Raw genomic sequence first — 5098 nt, 5'->3', positions numbered from 1 at the left:
TGTCTTTTCTTCCACAATTAATTGATATTTACCAAGTTGAAAGAACACCGGTATGAATATGGTAAAGAATAACAAAATTATAGCCTTAATTAATTAATTATAATTATATCTCACGTTCTTTTTCCTTATCCTTCATCTTTCCCCTCGCTCTGACCTTTTTTCTTCTTCATGCAATTGGGTAGCATGTGCACCCCCCCCCCCCCCCCGCCCCCGCCCCCGCCCCCGCCATAGCTACGCCACTGTGCAAATATATTTTTGATATTTAAAAAACGTTTAAATAAGAATAATTTTGAATGGTATATGCAGTTGGTCTTGCAAGTTTGGTAGTAAAATTGTCTTGTGTTGGGATGAAATGTCATAACGTTCAAATTCCCTTCTAGTATGTGGCATCGTATTCTCATTTTAAGAGTGTTCTTTTCCTTTCTTTATTTCCATTTTTTTTTCATGAGGTGAAAGTAAGTCTGAGGAGAAGGCTAGGCTGGCGCTAGCCAAGCAGCAGCGAACCAAGAAATATGAACTAATCGTAAGAAAATTCGATTTACATTCCTTGGTCTCAGTTTATATTTGATGTTATCGCTGTAATTTTGAGTGTAAGTATACAAGATTGCATTAACATAAGAGAGTAATAAACAATTATTATCAAGAGTTTCTTCTATTACCCTAAATATACACATCCCTCGTGCATCTGCTGAAGCCGCCAAGTCTAACCAGGCTACTATTACCCCTCCCTTCGTTAGTTAGTTTTCTGCTTGTTGATAGGTTTATAATAATGATAATAATAATTTTATTACATTTATCAAGCACTTATTACTATGTTCCGAAGCGCTTAACAAATGTAATGTTAAAGCAATATTATACATAATCAGGCGCGTACGCAGGGAGGGGGGGGGGGGTCGAACTTCCCCCTCAATTTTGTTATGTTTGTGTTTTGGAGGAACCCCCCCCCCCCCCCCCCCCCCCCCCACCACCACCAAAATAATCTGACAAAATCTTTGTCAACAGCTAGGTTCAGAGTGCAAAGATGCTATTGATCGTCAATGTGATTTTCAAATTTGTCAGACTTTAATCTGTTTACATGCAGTAATTAATTAACTTTTTCAACCATAGAGGTTTTAGTAATGTTCTATTTTTCCCCAAACAGGAGAAGAGAGCAAAACAGCGGAGAGAAAAGAAGGAGAGAGAAAATAAAGAGTTACAAGAAATGAAAGCTAAAGCTCGACAAACAGTAAGAATTATCAGTTGATCGGAGCTTGACAAGATTTGTTTTTCTATCAAATCCTTGGGCATAAATCATTTATTTGTAGTTTTTCACATTCAATGTATATAGTTTTATAGCTTATGTACAGTTTTGAGGTGCTAAAATGAAATAAGAAAGATATTTGTTAAATATAATTTGTATATGCTTGTTTTGTTCCTCTTGTAATGCTTGTATTAAAAAAATATATACATGTATATTATGTAAAAAAAAAAATTTAGCATTTTATCCATGATATCCGGTGAATTGTAGTGTAAATATATGCAAGGAATGCTAGAAAACAGCTAAACACTCCCCTAAGCTAGGACACTTCTACCAAATGGCTCCCACCACATGTCAGACAGTATGTGTGTAGAATGTAGAGTATGTACACTAGGTTTTACACGTTGTGTTGCTGTTGTTAGAATTGACATCCCAGGATGGGTATCTGCATTATTTTCTACTCCTCATTTGTTTGATAAATCACTTGAGGAAGAAAAAATACTATACAGAAGTTTAGTATTATCACTATCTTCCTATTTATCATCTGAAATCAAAGATACATATATAGGTATATTATTATTTATTTTTTTTACGAGGGGGGGGGGGTTACCAAAACTTTACTTGACCTTTAAATTTCGAAGATTGACATTTTGTTTCCAGACTGAAGAAAACGAACGAAGAAGAAAGGAGGAAGAAGTTAAAGCCTTAAGAGATAATGCATATGAACATGCCAGGTGAGTAACTCTCCCCCTCTTCTTCTTTGTGGAAAACAAATAGATGCTTCACGTTTTTGTTTTTAATACCTCACACATTGTTTGACACCAAGCAAAGAAAGTGTTGACAATTGGTTATTACATGCCTGGCGTGGAATATATTTGTGCTTTGTGGAACCAGTGACTCTATCCCAAAATCAAACCATATACAATGTGAACAGAACTTCAAATAAAATGATAGTCCAGAGATAACAAATTCTTTGTGTAGGTTTTGGTCATATTGGCACGTTTTTTAACTATATCATTTAGGGACATGTATATTCTGGAGTTCAAATATTCTAGCCGGAGAAAAGAGAAATTGCTTTAAATTCTGTGATTTCAATGCTTCCAAAGTGTACAGAGAAGCTAGATGAATTATATCAATCTTTACTTTTCTACGCTTCCCTCTTATGATCTTCTCATGTGATGGATAACAGCACATTACAAGATTTCATCATTTTTTATTTATTTTTTTAAATTTTGATAAATAATTTCATTGTTCTCCAATTTATTGGTATTGATACAATTAATAAGAAGCCGAAATCACAAATACTGAAGATGTCTTCTTCCGAAGCAGTTAGGGGATCAGCTAGCTAGGGTATTCAGTTCTATTTCGTTAGAATTTGAGGACATGTGTGTTTGTGAATTTTGTCTGTTTTTATTTTTTTTCTTCCACATTTCATTTTGTCTTTTGTAGAATTAATGAGGCATTTTTAAGAAGGCTAGAGGCAGGAAAGACACTTACACAGAGTAAGTTACTACAATAATAACAAGTCAACGCAAAGCATAGCATCCCCTCGCCGGGTACAAATGGCCAATATTTAGCAATGTTTGCATATTTAATGAACTATGACATTTGACCTACATACACCGAAATGAAACTTAGGCTGTATTTTGATAATATGTACCATCATATCAAATTCCGTTAAAATCCGTTAAACATTATTAAAGTTATCGAACGGAAATCACATTTTCGAATAATTAGCTTTTTTCTGCATATTTAATGAGCTTTGACCTTTGACCTAAATACTCCGAAATCAAGCTAAGGCTGTATTTTAATACCATGTACCATCGTATGAAATTGACTTAAAATCTGTCAAATATTACTAAAGTTATATCGAACGGAAACCACATCTTCATTGTTCAAAGTTTGCCATCAAGTATGTTTCTTTTTTCTTCTCTCGACAGAATAATGATTAGGGGTGCCCCCCTTCCATTTCAGCAGCGCTCTCGACCAGTGGCGAATCCACGTTTTCTCAGTGAGGGTGGTAATTAGGGCCCTGTTTCATAAAAACTTGTTATCAATAACAAGTTCTGATAACTGTTATAAGCTAATGGGTAGCAGATTTGCCATACAAATTTAGTAAAGAGAAATTTAATTGATAACAAGTTTAATGAAAAAGGATCCAGGTTTATGTGGGGAGCACATAGAAAGAAATAAAAACAAGATAGTCTCATGTTACACTTATATACCATTCTGTGAGATAGCGTAGCGATATAACGCAAAGTGCATTTAGTAATCTTGAGACAATTTTTATACAGTGTTATTAAGAATTGAATGAGAATTATATTATATACACATTTTACTACACTTTCTCACACAAAAAAAGCATTGTTGGGTGCCGAAAATATGCTGGGCATCCCCTTAGGTAATTTAAGCCGCTACCGTAATATGTAACAATGAGGACATCGCGAAGTTCAAATCATATAGGAAACGCCAGGAAGCCATCTCCAAACGACGGAAGCTCGCCGGTGAGCGGAAGTCCATCCAGGAAGATTTAGCAAAAGCAAATCAAGACCAGCTTGCACATGTAGGTTCCTCTGAGAAAGAAAAAGCAGCAAGGTCAAGAGATGGTCGTATTCTATAGTGACTGACAAAATCAACAACAAAGATAATTCAATATCCCCCAACTCTAAACTTAGAATGTTCACAGATTCAGTCCTCCTATCCGGAGTGTTGGCTCAGTCAGTAGAGCGTCCGCCTCACAACCGGGAGGTCGTGGGTTCGAACCCCGGCTGCGTCATACCAAAAGACGTTAAAAGATGGAGTTGTTGCTACCTTGTTGGCGTTCAACATTAAGGGATAGAGCAACGTCGATCTGGCGCTGCTCAGTGGCTGCCGGGCTCACGATCAATTGGGCAAAAAGAATTTCCGTTTCGGTTTAATAAAATTTGGAGTGGACTATTAGGCTAATATTATTATTATTATTATGTTCATGATTTAAGTAATTATAGACCAATCTCAGTTTTACAATTTTTTTCATTTTTTTTTTTATAGAACGAATTGTATATAATCGTTTGAATACATATGTATTGGATAATGCAATATCAAATTCCTGCCAAATGAATATGGATTTACCAAAAATGTATCAACTGAAATGGCTCTATAAATTGATTTTCATTGTTTTTTCTTAGATTTAAGCAAAGCCTTTGATTCTATATTTTGTTAGATAAATTGAATGACCATGGAATGAGAGGTGTTGCTTACACATGGTTTAAAAATTACTTGGAAAATTGACACCAAATAGTTGTGTATAACAATGTTTTATCCCCAACAATGCAAGTCACGTCTGGGCTCAATATTAGGTCCTCTTTTAGTTTCATTGCACATAACTGATTTAAATTAGTGTTCCAACATTTTGAATTTGTCCTTTTTGCTGATAACACCAATATCCTCTATTTTCATAAACATATTAGTATTTTGTGTCAATCTTTAAACAATAAATTGCTGCTTGTATCACATGGGTTTAATAGTAATAGATTGTCTTTGAATACATCTAAATCTAATTTTATATATTTTCATTATATGCAAATATTATTTCAGATGATTCGTTGAATGCATTAAATATAAAGATGAATAATGTTCCGATAAAACGAGTGCAATCAACTAACTTTTAAGGTGTAATTATTGACCAAAATTTAACTTAGAATGCTCATATACTTGCCATTTCATCAGTATATTACGTCATTTCTTACCAATATCTACAGTTTTTAAATGTTGATTTAACTGAAAACTATTGTATATCACTTATGGTTTTTGTTTAAAAAAACTGATAAACTGCCGACTAATCCTGCCACTATGAGTATGATGAAATGTAAAAAATCTGTT

The 5098-nt window shown here is 34.4% G+C and overlaps 1 long non-coding RNA gene across 1 annotated transcript; it reads left to right on the top strand.

Moving 5' to 3' along the window:
• Positions 1-1154: 1154 nt before the first annotated feature.
• Positions 1155-3913, top strand: LOC115922602. Its single transcript, XR_004063498.1, has 3 exons — positions 1155-1225; positions 1898-1971; positions 2687-3913. It is a non-coding gene; the product is annotated as an uncharacterized LOC115922602 (long non-coding RNA).
• Positions 3914-5098: the final 1185 nt, after the last annotated feature.

This window comes from Strongylocentrotus purpuratus, unplaced genomic scaffold (genome assembly GCF_000002235.5).
Source record: "Strongylocentrotus purpuratus isolate Spur 01 unplaced genomic scaffold, Spur_5.0 spur5_scaffold_12, whole genome shotgun sequence".
NCBI lineage: Eukaryota > Metazoa > Echinodermata > Echinoidea > Camarodonta > Strongylocentrotidae > Strongylocentrotus > Strongylocentrotus purpuratus.
Note: the sequence above shows the minus strand (reverse complement) of the source record. Positions and strands in the feature narration are given on the sequence as shown.